This window comes from Symphalangus syndactylus, chromosome 21, assembly GCF_028878055.3.
Source record: "Symphalangus syndactylus isolate Jambi chromosome 21, NHGRI_mSymSyn1-v2.1_pri, whole genome shotgun sequence".
NCBI classification, from domain to species: domain Eukaryota; kingdom Metazoa; phylum Chordata; class Mammalia; order Primates; family Hylobatidae; genus Symphalangus; species Symphalangus syndactylus.
Window position 1 is genome coordinate 9,620,442 of NC_072443.2, and position 17,197 is coordinate 9,637,638.

Here is a 17,197-nt window from a genome sequence, read left to right on the forward strand (position 1 = left end):
GGTTGTGCAGTTCAGGAGTGTGGAGGGACCCTTCTCAGTTGTGAGATAATGAACCCAAGGTTCAAGGCTCCAAAGCTTTGCTGTAGTGTGGATGACAAGGACAGTCTTTCTCTGATGTTTGCAGAAGATCCGATCTTTGGGTTCTAGATTGAGAAGGAGTTGTCCTCAGTGAACCATGGGCTTAAGCCAAAGGTTTAAAACATGGGATATTACAAAATGGAATCTTAGGTTACCATAAGCTTTTCATTTAGCCATAATGATAACTCAAAAATTTTTAAAAGGAGAAAGCATTGTTCGGATAAGGAGGAGACTCAGCTTTCCAAACAAGACTCAATGAAGACAGCATAGGTCAACTGACTCTGCCTCCTTTCTTTCACTGCCCCTCTTTTTCTTTTGTAATTTACTTAAAAGGTAAACAAAAGCCTTTCATTATCTTTTAATATTACATGTTTTTAAAAGAGAAAACCAAATTTTATGTTTCCATTAGTGTATTTTTAATGTTAAAGCTAGTTTTTGATAACATTTTATAAATCTATTCAGTTTTAATTAACTTGACCATAAGGTAAGATTTTCATAAACCTTTTATAACCCCTTACAATATTTTTTTTCAGAGCAGAACAATGTTCTAAGAATATTTCATTGTGCTTTTATTTCAATGTCTTATTTATGGGAAAAAAAAACCCTGAATAATGCCATTTTAACTTTTGGCAATACGTTCACACATAGAATCTTTTACAACTAATTTTTATAAACCTTCCACAACTTGTTCAAACCTTTAGCTTCACTTAATGTAAAATAATCTTTTAACCCTTTAACCTAGGCAAAAATTTACATTCCTATACCTTCTTATAATCTCTTACAAAAACACATTTTATTCTCCTTACACATCTTGTATGTAAACATATTTTTTCAGTAGTCTCAATTACATATTACAGTGTTAACTCTTAGTGACTTTTCCTTTTGTCGAAAACCTTGATAAGTAAGGGATTTTAATTATGCACTAGGTGTGGTGCCTAGAACCCAGACTGAAATTTAGATAAGGTCTGACTCTTCCCAGCCTCTAACTTCATGTGTCCTAGGACTTACCTAGCTGTAAATCAGGCAAGCTGTACTGTTAAGAGTCATACTGACATTTTATGAAGCATTTAGGAGGCCTAGCCACCTTTAAATTGTAGAACATTTCTGGTGTAAGTTTCTTTTCATACATTCTTTCATGACATACACAGACCATATATGACATGTTTTACTTTATAACCTTTCTTGCATAGGTAGGAGGCATGACTAATTCCATATCTCCCCAAGCCTTATTTAGAATTTACTGTCTCCAAAATAAATTGAACAATTTTCTTTCTTTTTTTTTTTAGATGCAGTTTTTCTCCTGTTGCCCAGGCTGTAGTGCAATGGCGTGATCTCAGCTCACTGCAACCTCTGCCTGCCTGGTTCAAGGGATTATCCTGCCTCAGCCTCCCCAGTAGCTGGAATTACAGGTGCCCACCACCATGTCTCACTAATTTTTTTTTTTTTTTTGTATTTTTAGTAGAGACGGGGTTTCACCATGTTGGCCAGGCTGGTCTCAAACTCCTGACCTCAGGTGATCCTCCTGCCTCGGACTCCCAAAGTGCTGGGATTACAGGCGTAAGCCACTGCGACCGGCAGCATTACAGTTTTCATTTCGCTTTTTAAAATATTTGATTTAAGCACTTATTTTTGTTTAAGCCAATTAATGAGTCCTTTTATATAAATATTATACACAATGCATATATAATTACACAGACAGACAGAAGATTACTACAGTAGTTGTAAGATTTTTTCATTTGCCAGTTTTTAAGTTTCTTAATTGGTTATTGGCTTTATGGTGGAGTTCTTGGAAGAACAAGGTCAGGAAAGGGATTTCCGCTGCCTCATCATTTGCCCAAGAAGCCAGGCTTTTAGAGCTTGAATATCCTCTTTTAATTAAGCTGACTTTTAGCAGTAGCACTCTAATAAAGTCCTTTTAAAATTTTGTTTAAATGGTCAAATGGCCAATATTTCTGGCTTTTGAGCTTTACCAAAGGTAACCTTTCAGGTGCTCAGAGAAAGGAAAATTTAAGATAGTCCATGGAGAAGAAGAGACTAGACAAGATCATGCAAATATTAAACCAAAAAGGACTTTCTTCCTAAGCAGGGCATCAAACCCAAACTGCCAGTGTGAAAGGTCAAAACCTTTGCTACTGAGCCACAGCACAGGGCAATCTCCACTGCCCTTACCAGAAGGAATCTAGAGTAGTTAATTTTGAGCTTGCAAATGCTTTTAACCACTCAAGATAATTTTTAGAGCTAACTATGACATAAATCCTAAAATTCCTGTTCCCTGGAAGGTGGAGACCAAGAGAAAGTACTGCCATGTGGTTACAAGGTCAAGCTCCCAAGGACATAAATCAAGATGGAGACCCCATTCAGTTTTTTTGTTTGTTTTACGGTCCTGCGGGAAAGTTTGTTATTGACCAGCTTGCTGAGCCATCTTGAGCAGCCAGGTTATGGGGACCCAAGCCCATGTTTTATCCTAAGGTACTCCTTGACACAGAAAAACAAATTCATAGCACACATACATCAGTTTAAGACTAGCCTCAGAATTCTTTTTCGCATTAATCACATCTTTACAGAAGAGATAAACAGTGATTTTTACCATTCATTCAACTGTTTGCACAGCGAGAAAAAAGCCAGAAACCTGACTGGTAAGAAATTCTTACCCTTTTGCCGGCATGCCAGGATTCTGGGTTCCCTTTCCCTGAGCAGCCTTAGTGACTCAGCTTGCCACACCATCCTGCTGGGGCCAAGACGCATCATAAAGAAAAATTATCTTTTTTCAGTCTGGCCAGAGCAAAATACGTGTGATAAAACATGGATATTAGCCACTCTGCTTAGCACCCAATATCAAATTGGCAAGGCTCAAATTTGCCCTCAGATGGGCCCCGCCATCTTTTTTTTTTTTTTTGAGACGGAGTCTCGCTCTGTCACCCAGGCTGGCGTGCAGTGGCGCGATCTCGGCTTGCTGCAAGCTCCGCCTCCCGGGTTCACGCCATTCTCCTGCCTCAGCCTTTCCGAGTAGCTGGGACTACAGGCGCCCGACACCACGCCCGGCTAATTTTTTTGTAGAGACGGGGTTTCACCGTGGTCTCGATCTCCTCCCGCCATCTTTAATCCAACCTCCGAGTAGGAGTTTCAACGCGTGGTCTCTGGGCAAGACGGTCGCTCTGAGTAAGAAAAGGTAAGAAAGGGAAAGGAGAGAGAGGAAAGCATAGCCTGTGGCAGGTTGGGGAAGGCGAAATGATCAGGGAGGCCAGAGAAAGACCCACAGATTGAAGCAACACTGAAAAGTTCAGGTGGTTGCTTCTTGGTAGCAAAGGGCTCTTTTCCAGCAGTCTCATCACCTCTCAAGTTTCCCCTTTTAGGGAGGAATAAGCTCCCCATGTTCCACGATCCTATAAATCCCTAATCCTGTCACCCATAGTCGTCAGCAAAGGGTGCAAGACAGATTATTCCAAAGAGAATAGCAGTTGACATCCCGTAGTGCCAAATCCATTCTTAGCCAATGGGAATTTACCAAGAACCCTCATTTTTAAATTTACTTCAATGTATTGTTGTTAATTTGTAGTGTTCCCCTGTAAGTTATCTTTTGTAAGATTTTGCCGTAAGACTTCGCTGCCTCCCAGGCTTAAAGGATAAACCAGAATGAACTCAGTTTCCCAGAAATTAAGGATCTCATTTTTACCTAAAATATTGGCTTTACTCTCAGGTTCTCTTGATTAACTTAGCCAATGACTTTTTTCTACCAAAGTATACAAGAAAAATTTAACATGGGGGTAGAACACAAAAATTCTTGTTAATTTTTAAAAGCCAAATATTATAACCCCTGCAATATTACTGCTTACTACCAGTTCCTTTATGACCCAGTCAGATGTAAGAGACCCCTGACTGGATCCAAGCCAGTTCATTCCTGGATCAAATCCCTTCCTGGACCCAGTCCTGTTTCTGCCATGATGCCAAACCCAGTTTGGATCAGAAATTTGCTCAAAGAAGCTCAGGGATCTCAAAACACAAGTCCATGGAGCTCCAAAATCCGAAACGGAGCTTATCCCAGCTGCTCCCAGAGATGAATGGACACAAGTGGGTCCTGCAGGTTCCTTATGTGTTCACTCAGCGCCCCTGAGGGTCACGAAAAGGTCCACTTCGGATCCGTTTCTGACACCATCTGATAAAAACTTCAGCTGAGTTAAATTTAAAGAAGTTTAATTGGCCTGGCGCCCGGTGGCTCACGCCTGTAATCCCAGCACTTTGGGAGGCCATGGCGGGTGGATCACGAGGTCAGGAGATCGAGACCATCCTGGCTAACACGGTGAAACCCCGTCTCTATTAAAAAAAAAAATGTATATATATAGAGAGAGAGCTGGGCGTAGTGGCGGGCACCTGTAGTCCCAGCTACTCGGGAGGGTGAGGCAGGAAAATGGCGTGAACCCGGGAGGTAGAGCTTGCAGTAAGCCGAGATCGCGCCACTGTACTCCAGCCTGGGTGACAGAGACTCCATCTCAAAAAAAAAAAAGAAAAGAAGTTTAATTGAGCAATGAACGAGTTGTAAATAGGGTAGCCCCAGAATCAGAAAATTCACAGAGGCTCCAGGGGGTGCCTCATGTTCAGAACAAATTTATAGACAAATACAGGAATCAGAAGTGAGGTACAGAAACAGTGAGATTGGTTACAGCTCCGCATCTGCCTTATTTGAACGCAGTTTGAACATTTAGTAGTGTATGAGTGGTTGAAGTACGGCTGCTGGGATTGGCTAACTCTCAGCCATTGTTACAGACGCATACTATTAGTTAGGTTTTGAATTTTGTCTGACCATTAAGTTAGGTTACAGTTCACCCACAAGAACTCAAATATAGAAGTACAGAGTCCTTCTCAGGCCATATTTAGTTTGCTTTAACAAGCCACTGCCCTCAAAAACTAACAAACTATTAATTAATAAATGTTAAAGCTAGTAATCTTATATCCCAAATTGACTTCAATCTTTTATATTTCAATGCTCAGCATTTCTATTTTTAGGCCTTTAGAATGGAATTAGATTATTCCTTTCACTAGATTTCCTTTCTTTACCTGATCTTTAGGTCAGGCACAAGAAGACAGCTGTCACAGGTTCTCACTTATATGCGGGAGCTAAAACATTTGAACAAATGGAGATGATAAAGGAAAAATAGATAATAGAGACTGAGAAGAGAGAATGGGGGAGGGAAAAGAATGAAGAGAAGTAAGTTAAAATTGGGATCCCCAACACTGGGGCCCCAGACTGGTACCCATCCGTGGCCTGTTAGGAACCAGGCTGTGCAGCAGGAGATGAGTGGTGAGCAAGTGAGCAAAGTCTCATCTGTATTTCCGGCAACTCTTCATTGCTCATATTGCTGCCTGAGCTCCACCTCTTGTCAGATCAGCAGCGGGATTATATTCTCATAGGTGTTCAAATGCTGTTGTGAACTGTGCATGCAAGAAATCTAGGTTACATCCTCCTTATGAGAATCTAATGCCTTATGATCTGTCACTGTCTCCCATCACCCCCAGATGGGACCATCTAGTTGCAGGAAAACAAGCTCAGGGTTCCCACTGATTCTACATTATTGTGAGTTGTATAATCACTTCATAATATATTACGATGTAATGATAATAGAAATTGAGTGCACAATAAGTATAATGTGCATGGAATGTCCTGAAACCGTGACCCCCAACCTCCATCTATGGATAAATCGTCTTCCACAAACTTGTCTCTGGTGCCAAAAAGGTAGGGAACTGCTGGATTAAAGGGTAAAAACATGCAGTAAGATAGAATAAATAAATTCAATGTTTGACAGCAAAGTAGGATGACTATACTTTAAAAATGGATTATAATTGGGTCCCTGATTTGATCACTGCCCATTGTATATGTAAAACATTTCTTATGTACCTCATAAATTTTCATAAATAAAATATTAGGAATTTAATAATAAATACTGCTTTATCCTTGTGGCACATACAATGATATATAGTAAAATGCCATGGGCAGCCACAAAGTAATAGAAAATATATAATTACCCCAATTGTCCCAAGAGAAACAAATCAGGCAATGATTTTTGAGAGGTTTTCTTCTTTATGCACACTTAAAATTTATTGTTTTGGAACTAGTCCAGCTATTTTTGAAACACCATATGAGATTTGCCTCATACGCACAAAATTAAACATTAAACATTTGTACTCTCTATATATGTATATATGTTCATGTTCCCACATATTCGTGTGTGTATATATATATATATATATTCAACCGAAATATTATGAGATGCTAGTGTTTCTTTCAGCAATTTTTTTAGTTCTCTATGACCAAACAGATGTGGATATCAGAAATGGAGAATTTCTAGGTTTTTCTTTTGTAATCTACATTCAGATAATTTTAAATGTAAACCACTTCTTTGTATATTAAGGAATGTGTTGGTGATTTCACCATTTAAACAAATGTGAATTATTTATTAATTCCAGCATAGACTCCTTACAAAGATTTATGAGTAGCTGCTGTTCAACATGTGGGGAGAAAAACATTAAAATTTGATTTTATGGAACTTTAATTTCTACATATTTTTTATTATTATACTTTAGGTTTTAGGGTACATGTGCACAATGTGCAGGTTTGTTACATATGTATCCATGTGCCATGTTGTTTTGCTGAACCCATTAACTCGTCATTTAGCATTAGGTATATCTCCTAATGCTGTCCCTCCCCCCTCCCCCCACCCCACAACAGTCCCCGGCGTGTGATGTTCCCCTTCCTGTGTCCATGACAGTTATATTTTTTAAAATATGAAACTTTAAAAATAGTGAATTTCTTTATATTCTCTTCTATACAATACTGTCAGTTTTTTTATGCCTTTCTTTCTAAGGATTTGCATTGCAATGATTCTGTAAATCTTTCTTAACTCCTGCAAGGATGGTTGATCTTTAGAATGCCATTGAAAATGAACTTGTGGGACAGGTAATTCCTATGTGGCAAACCCATTTGCACACTGCCATCAGCATGCAATGACAAGACATAAAAACTGTCAGAGCAATTCATGTGAAGAACATCACACCAAATAAGGTTATACAGGACCCATGTAACCAATAATAACACACTCTTTCTGATCTGTTTAATGCTATACATGTAATAAATTGTTCACCTAATTGCATACTATCAAATCTACATTTTATTCAAGCCATGTCATGTGTTCCTATAAACAAACACAAACACACACACACACACAAAGTTTCCAGTGCATTAGCTTCAGTAAGAAGAAATATGAGACACAGTCAGCTCTGGAGACTCCCTGATAGAAGTAAACCTTTATTATCCCATGGCATTGCTGTAGTAGTTCTAGCCAGCAATTCCACAGACACTTAAATCTAAATTAGTTAATGGTCCTTGTCAGCAGCCTGCAGTTCTAGAGATGCTGCAAAGTATTTCTTTCTTTAAGTCACAGACAGCCTTGGCTAGAGTGAAGGATATTGAGGAAGTAGGGCATGTGTCATCAATGAAATATATTGGATCTCTAATGTACATCTCCTAGAAACTGTTATTAATCCCAAGTTTCTCAGCCTGAAATTCTAGTAGCTGCCAAAAGGAAATAGTGATAGTGACAGTTAGAGTGACCAAGGCTTAAAAGGTAAATATCTTCCAGGCATGGACAATTGATAACTAGACTTGAAACAAAAACGTCTACTGCTGAATATAAATCTATTTTAAAGCAAAACTAAATTTTGAAAAATGCAATGACTTTATTAAAATAGCATAATGTTTAGCTAAACATTAAAATTTACTTTCATGTGCCTGTGTGTTTAAAAACAGCATTTAAGGCCAGGGCAGTGGCTCATGCTTGTAATCCCAGCACTTTAGGAGGCTGAGGTGGGTGGATCACGAGGTCAGGAGATCGAGACCATCCTGGCTAACACGGTGAAACCCCGTCTCTACTAAAAATACAATAAAAAATTAGCTGGGCGTGGTGACAGCTGCCTGCAGTCCCAGCTACTCAGGAGGCTGAGGCAGGAGAATGGCATGAACCCGGGAGGTGGAGCTTGCAGTGAGCTGAGATCGCACCACCGCACTCCAGCCTGGGTGACAGAGCGAGACTCCATCTAAAAAACAAATAAATAAATAAATAAATAAAAACAGCATTTAAAAGCTGCATGACCTTGGACAATTTACTAAATATTTCTGGTCCTAGTTTCCTTTTCTTTACAATGAGGTTCATAATGTATCACTTAGATGGCTGTTACGAGTAAATACTTTCAATATTTTAAAGCTCTTAGAACAGTGCCTGGCACATAGTTGGCAAGATATCAGTGCATGGTGAATAGACTAAAGAGAGAGTTAAGGAAACTAGTCACAGAAATTCAGCTTAAATGCCTACTTACAGGGATGGGATGAGGCTGATCATACCCTGTCATTTACAGGCTTCAGGTTCATGAGCAAATTGTTTAACCTTGCTAAACCTCATCTGTGAAATGACAATACTACTTGCTTCATAATGCTAACTATAGGAATTAAAGAGCATGTCCACATAAGGTAGTAAATTGAACAAAACAGATATTCAGTACAGAAGAAGTAAAATTATCCAGCTTCTCTTGTCACTAATTAGTGCTAAGCTCATCTCTGGGTTACTCTCCATTTGTCCTTGTGACCTGTACTGAACCAGATTCAAGCTTCTATCAACACTTTGATACCAAAAGCCTTTCTATGTTGTTCAGGCCTACTGGAAATGAAACTGTTAAAAAGAGAAACCTCAGGGTGCTAAAGCCAGAGGCACGTCTGGAAGCATAAACCTAGGAAGTTACTTAGAACCAATTACTTTTGAAAAGTGGAGAAGACTTGCTCTGGTAGAATTCAACTTAGATGTTATATGTTATTCTTTTTCTATCAAAAGCAGGAGCTATAGATTTATACAAAGAGATGCAGTTCTATACAGCACAGAACTATAGAGGTACAGTTGATGAAGTCTCTACATTTGTGTTCGATGAGTGAGCAATTGCAGACGTAGAAAATGAAGTTAGTATCTAAGCGCCAATGTAAGAAAATAATCGTTTTAACTTGGGCTAATTTGAAAAAGAGAAAAAGATCAGATAATGGCAGAGAGCTTGAATGAAAAATGAGATATTCCATAGAAGACTAGGGTAAAAATATTAACTGTGTCTAACTGAAGGGTATCGGTTTTCTTACATAAAGAGCTATGTGCTATCCTCATAGCCATGCTAGATATTACATATCCATATATACATATATACATATGTATATACATGTATATACGTATATACACATGTGTATATACATGCATATACACATATATATATACTTCATAGTGATTTTGAGTGAGACTCTGTGAAAATTTGTATTATATGCATGTCGTATATAATGTATATAATGGAAAAAAGTATGACAGTAACTGCAGGAAAGTTAATTATTTTACCTGTTGCTCCTTCAGTGGACTATAGGCTAGAAGTGTGGAAACAAGCACAATGAAAAGCTAGATGAATAAATGTGGGGCCATTCATGTGCAAACAACCATAATAGTAGCTATAATTGATTGTAGCATAATGCTGAACTAGTACTATTCAGAAATTTAATTTATTATTGGAGAAAAATCAAACAATATTGGCATAAAGCATTCTAGCCATATTGAACTGCATGTGATCCAGGAGGATGCCAGAGAGACACAGACACATATTTAGGTATCTTCCACTTTACATATATGATGTGTCTGAATACACATTCATGGGATAATATTATATTGCCAATAGATAAATACACATTCATGAGATAATATTATATTGCCAATAAATTAAGAGTCACCTAATTTCAGATACCATAGTGTAAGAATCCAGAGACCTTTTTGTTTTTAAATAAAAGTTGGTTGTACATGTGAGAATCTGATGAAACTGAGTTCATAGCATGGGAATACATTCTACTTTTTTCTTTATTTGGTTTTTAATTTGAGCGTTTTAATCCATAAACCTCATTAATGCTTTTATTTAAGAAAAGGTATATTGAATATTTATTATGTGTCAAGATGTATAATAAAAAGATTAAAAATCACAGCTTCTGATCATAAGGAAATAATTGCTTACTGAGATGAGAAAATGGTAAGCAGATACTTAGAATTATAAATGCTAGAGGAGCTTATAGAAAGAGCAGGATTAAGGCAGAAGTTAGGACTTTGGGAATATGGTTAGGTATGTAGGAGGAAGTCAAATCTTAGCTAGATTTAAAAAGCTGAAATTAACTAGGTCATTAGGTGTTCAAATCTTCAAAGACAATTCTTTGAAGATAAAGCCATCTGTCCAAAAAGTATACAAAATATATGGAGAAGACGGTGCTTTATAAACTATGAATACATCTATATGCGTAGATTGTAAGGATGGATACAGTGAAAGGGAAAAAAAGCATGCAATGATAAATAATTTGGAATTAATACTGTAGCCTGTAGGAAACCACTGATGGATTGTAATTAGGGGAGCCAAGGGGTTTTAGAAAATCACTTGGATGCTGTAGTGGCTGTGGTTGATGCACTGCCCAGATAGCTGTTTCTGAGTAGTGAAATTTTTTCCTTCCTAGTGCTGCTGCTGCTGTTGCTGTGTTAGCCACACATGGCTCCCAATGGCCAATCTTCAGAGAAACTCCCTCAGCCATGATGATCTGCTTACCAGGTCCTCACTCTCCTTACTCCCTATGAGACCGAATAACCACAATGACTAAGATAGAAATATACAAGGCTGGTCTGAGGGGAGAACTAACCCTGTGGAGAAGTTCATGCTCTAGCACACCCCTGGGAATCAGTTGGAATGGAGGCTGGAGCTGAGAGCACATCCTGGTTCAACCCTTGTCTCCCACTCTATTTTGTATTCATCATGTTTGTTCTCCAGAGAGCACATTCTCCGTGAATGGTTTGCAGACAAATTATGAAATTAGGATTTGCTGTACAGAATCAAATCTAAGTGAGTCATTTATTTAGACAATGAGCCCAAATGGAAAGCAGAAATAAGATTGGAGAAGGAGTTAATTCTAACGTCACAGTAATTACAAGATTATTACAAAAAATAATGAGGATCAGATCTGCAGCATAGCACTTAAAACAGAGAAAATGGAATAATTGTCAGGGATATTGAGGACAGAATTGACAGGAATAAAAAATATGGGCTGATTGGGTGCAGTGGTCCATGCCTATAGTCCCAGTACTTTGGGAGGCTGAGGCAGGTGGATCATCTGAGGTCAGGAGTTCGAGACCAGGCTGGCCAATATGATGAAACCCTGTCTCTACTAAAAATTCAAAAAATTAGCTGGGTGTGGTGGCACACGCCTGTAATCCCAGCTACTCGGGAGGCTGAGGCAGGAGAATTGCACGAACCCGGGAGGTGGAAGTTGCAGTGAGTTGAGATCCTGCCATTGCACTCCAGCCCGGTCAAGAGTGAAACTCCATCACACACACACACACACGTTTGGGCTAAGAGGTAAGGTAGAGTCAAAGATGACATTAACTCTTGTTGGCCTAAACAGTTACTAAAAATTAATACATTCAACGATTTACATAAACACACATGAAAAAATACTAAATATTTAAAAATATATGTACATTTCTAAAAACATATATTAAACACAATAAAATAGATATCTGGATTGTGGACAGAGAAAGAGATCCAGGATGAAGTAAAAAAAAAACAGAAAATCAAATGAGAGGGCCCTATATTAATGAATAATCATAAAAACAAATAATAAAGGGCTTTGACTTCTGGTGTGTGATTATTAATATTCCCCTTTTCCTACCATTAAAGTAGATAAGAAAGTGTAGGAGAAGAGAACAGAATAAGTGGAGTAAATTTGGGGGAGGAAGAGGTTAAGCATTTAGCGTTGCTTTTGGCTAATAGAAAGTTAAAGATTCTAGAACTGGACTTGAGAAAGTTATTTACTCCAGTATATTCATCTGTAATGAGAAAACAATTACTGCACATAGTGTGAAATAAATTCTGTACTATATGTAAGAATACACCACTCTTCCCCTAACACATAGCACTCAATAAGTGCAAATTTTATTTTATTATGCATACTGTGATTGTCTCTAAATATGCATTAACAATTTGAAAACTATGATGTCAGTCTGCACATTTTGCCTTTTTCTCTGGTATTAATGTTCTTTAACTTGTTGTTCATTACTGCTTAATGTTTCTTTTTACCTGAATTAGTTTCTGTTTTTTAACTTTTAAGTTCAGTAGTACATGTGCAAGTTTGTTATATAAACATGTTTCATGGGGATCTGTGTACAGATTATTTCATCACCCAGGTATTAAGTCTAGTATCCATTAGTTGTTTTCCTGATTTTCTATCTCCTTCCATTCTCCACCCTCCAATAGGCCCAGTGTGTGTTGTTCCCTTATATGTGTCCATTTGTTCTTATCATTTAGCTTCCACTTATAAGTGATAACATGCAGTATTTGGTTGTCTGTTTATGCATTAGTTTGCTAAGAATAATGGCCTCCAGCTCCATCCATGTCTCTGAAAAGGACATGTTCTTGTTCTTTTTTATGGCTTCATAGTATTCCATGGAATATATGTACCAAATGTTCTTTTCCCAGTCTATCATTGATGGACATTTAGGTTGATTCTATGTCTTTGCTATTGTGAATGATGCCTCCATAAACATACATATGCATATGTCTTTATAATAGAATGCTTTGTATTCCATTGGATGTATAGCTATTAATGGGATTCCTGGGCCGAATGGTATTTCTGCCTTTAGGCTTTTGAGGAATCAAGACACTATCTTTCAAAATGTTTTAACTAATTTATACTCCCACCAACGGTGTAAAAGTGTTCCCTTTTTCCCCCAAATCTCACCAGCATGTTATTTTTTGACTTTTAATAATAGCCATTTTGACTGGTGTGAGATGGTATCTCATTGTGGTTTTGATTTGCATTTCTCTAATGATCAGTGGTGTTGGGCTTTTTTTATATGATTGTTGGCTGTATGTAGCTCTTCTTTTGAAAAGTGTCCATACTGGCCAGGCGTGGTGGCTCATGCTTGTAATCCCAGCACCTTGGGAGGCCGAGGCGGGCGGATCATGAGGTCAGGAGATCGAGACCACGGTGAAACCCCGTCTCTACTAAAAAAAAAAAAATACAAAAAATTAGCCAGGCGTGCTGGCGGGCGCCTGTAGTCCCAGCTACTCGGAGAGGCTGAGGCAGGAGAATGGCGTGAACCCAGGAGGCGGAGCTTGCAGTGAGCCGAGATCATGCCACTGCACTTCAGCCTGGGTAACAGAGCGAGACTCCGTCTCAAACAAAAAAAAAAAAAAAAAAAAAAGAAAAGTGTCCATACATGTTCTTTGCCCACTTTTTTATGGGTTTGTTTTCTTCTTGTAAATTTGTTTATGTTTCTTACAGATGCTGGATATCAGAATTTTGTCAGATCCATAGTTTGAGAAACTTTCTCCCATTCTGTTTACTGCGTTGATAGTTAATTTTGCTGTGCAAAAGCTCTTTAGTTCAATTAGATCCCATTTGTCAATTTCTACTTTTGTCGAAATTGCTCTTGGCATCTTCATCATGAAATCTTTGTTCCTTCCTATGTCCTGAATGGTATTACTTCGGTTGTCTTCCAGGGTTTTTGTAGTCTTGGGTGTTAAATTTAATTCTTTAATCCATCTTGAGTTAATTTTTTGTATATGCTGTAAGAAAGGGGTCCAGTTTCAGTCTTCTGTATATGGCTAGACAGTTATCCCAGCACCATTTATTGAATAGAGAATCCTTTCCTCATCAATTGTTTTTGTCAGATTGTTTTCTGGGTTCTCTATTTGTTCCATTGGTCTATGTGTCTGTTCTTGTGCCAGTACCATCCTATTTTGGTTACTGTAGCACTGTAGTATAGTTTGAAGTCAAGTAGCGTGATGACTCCAGCTTTGTGCTTTTTGCTTAAGATTGCCTTGTTTATTTAGTCTCTTTTTTGGTTTTGTATGAATTTTAAAATAGTTTTTTTCTAGTTCTGCAAAGAGTCTCAGTGGTGTTTTAATAGGAATACCATTAAATCTACAAATTGCTTTGGGCAGTATGGTCATTTTAATGATATTGATTCTTCCTATCCGTGAGTATGCAAAGTTTCTCCATTTGTTTGTGTCATCTCTGATTTCTCTGAAGAGTGTTTTGTAGTCCTCCTTGTGGAGATCTTTCACCTGCCTGGTTAGCTGTATTCTTAGGTATTTTATTCTTTTTGTGGCAGTTGTAGATGGGGGTATGTTCTTGATTTGCCTCTTGGCTTGCCTGTTGTTGTTATATAGGAATGCTAATGATTTTTATACATGAATTTTGTATCCTGAGACATTACTGAAGTTGCTGATCAGCTTAAGATGCTTTAGGGCTAAGATTATGGGGTTTTCTAGATATAGGATCATGTCATCTGCAAACAGGGATAGTTTGAAAGTTTCTCTTTCCATCTGGATGCCTTTATTTCTTTGTCTTGCTTAATTGCCCTGGCCAGGGCTTCCAATAGTATGTTACATAGGAGTGGTGAGAGACAGCATCCTTGTCTTGTGCCATTTTTCAAGGGGAATGGTTCCAGCTTTTGTTACTCCATATGACGTTGACTGTGGATTTGTCATAGATGGCTCTTATTATTTTGAGGTATGTTTCTTCAATACCTAGTTTATTGAGAGATTTTAATATGAATAGATATTGAATTTTATTGAAAGCTTTCTCTGAATCTATTGAGATAATAATGTGATTTTTGTCTTTAGTTTTGTTTATGTGATGAATCGCATTTATTGGTTTGTGAATGTTGCATCCTGGTGATGAAGCCTACTTTATTGTGTTGGATAAGCTTGTTGATGTGCTGCTGGATTCAGCTTGCCAGTATTTCATAGAGGATTTTTGCACTGATGTTCATCAAGAATATTGCCTTGATGTTTTCTTTTTCTGTTGTATCTCACCAGGTTTTGGTATAGGATGATGCTCACCTTGTAGAATGAGTTAGGGAGGAGTCCCTCCTTCTCAGTTTTTTTCAGGAATAACTTCAGTAGGAATGTGTATCTGCTAGAACTCAGCTCTGAATTCACCTGGTCCTGAGATTTTTGTGGTTGGTAGGATAATTGTCACTGTCTCAATCTCAGAGCTTGTTATGGTCTGTTCATGGCTCAATTCTTTCCTTCCTATTTCAGTTTTGGGAGAGTGTATGTGTCCAGAAATATATCCAGTTGTTATAGATTTTCTAGTTTATGTGCATAGAGTTGTTCATAATATTTTCTGATGGTTGCTTGTATTTTTGTAGGGTCAGTGGTAATATCCTCCTTGATGTTTCTGATTGTGTTTATTTAAGTCTTCTCTTTTAGTTCCTCACTAGTCTAGGTTGAGGTCTATTTATTTATTTTCCAAAAAACAGCTCTTGGATTGGTTGATCTTTAGAATGATTTATCATGTCTTAATATCCTTCAGTTCATCTCCAATTTTGGTTATTTCTTGTCTTCTGCTAACTTTGGGATTTGTTTGCTCTTGGTTCTCTGATTCTTTTAGTTGTGATGTTAGGTTGCAAACTTGAGATCTTCCTAACTCTTTGATTTGGGCATTTATGGCTATAAATTTTCCTCATACAACTGCTTTAGCTGTGTCCCAGAGATTCTAGTATGTTGGATCTTTGCTCTCATTAGTTGAAAGAACTTCTTAATTCCTGCCTTAATTTCATTATTTACCCAAAAGTCATTCAGCAGCAGGATAATCAGTTTCCATGTAAATATATGGTTTCTAGTGAATTTCTTAATCTTCAGCTCTAATTTGGTTGCACTGTGTAGACTGTTTGTTATTATTTTAGTTATTTCAAATTTGCTGAGGAGGGCTTTACTTCTGATTATCTGATCAATGGTAGATGTGCCATGTGGTAATAAAAAATATACATTCTGTTGGTTTTGGGTGGAGAGTTCTATAGCTATGCATTAGGTCCATTTGATCCAATGCTGAGTTCAGGTCCTAAATATCTTTGTTAATTTTCTGTCTCGATAATCTGTATAATATGGTCATTAGAGTGTTAAAGTCTCCAGCTCTTATTCTGAGGGAGTCTAAGTCTCTTTGAAGTTCTTCAAGAACTAGCTTTATGAATCTGGGTGCTGACTGGGGTTTTCTGCATTTCCTGAACTTCAATTTTGGCCTTTCTAGCTAGGTTGTGAAAGTTCCTATGGAAGATATCCTGAAATATGTTTTCCAAGTTGGTTCCATTTTCCCCATCTCTTTCAGGTACACCAATCAGTCATAGATTCAGTCTCTTTACATAATCCCATATTTCTTGAACGTTTTATCCATTTCCTTTCATTTTTTTTATTCTTGTCTGCCTGCCTTATTTTAGAAAGAGTGAATATATATTTAGTATAATTAGGTCTTCTTGCCGAATGGAACACTTTTTCATTATGTAACGCCCTTCTTTGTCTTTCTTATCTTTGTTGGTTTAAAGTCTGTTTTGTCAGAAACTAGGACTTCAACCCCTGCTTTTTTCCTGTTTCCCATTTACTTAGTAGATTTTTCTTCATCCCTTTATTTTGAACCTATGTGTATTATTGCATGTGAGATGGGTCTCTGGAAGACAGCATACTAATGGCTCTTAGTTCTTTATCCAACTTTTCACTCTGTGTCTTTTAATTGGGGCATTTAGCCCATTTACATTTAAGATTAGTATTCATATGTGTGGGTTTTATCCTGTCATCATGATGTTAGCTGGTTATTTGAAGAATTGTTTATGTGTTTGCTTTACTGTTCTGTATACTGTTCTGTACACTTCTGTGGTTTTACAGTGGCTAGTAATGATCTATCCTTGGGGAATACTTCCTTCGGGAGCTCTTGTAAGACAGGTCTGAGGGTAACAAATTCCCTCAGCGTTTGCTTATCTGAAAGGATCTTATTTCTTCATCACTTAGGAAGCTTAGCTTGGCCAGATATGAAATTCTGGGATGGACTTTTTTTCTTTAAGAATGTTGTACATTGGCACCGAATATCTTCTGGCTTGTAGGGTTTCAGCTGAGAAGTCTGCTGTTAGTCTGATGGGCTTACTTTTGTACACAATCTGACCTTTCTCTCTAACTGCCCTTAACATTATTTCTTTCATTTTGACCTTGGGGAATCTGCTGATTATATGTGTTGGGGATGATATCC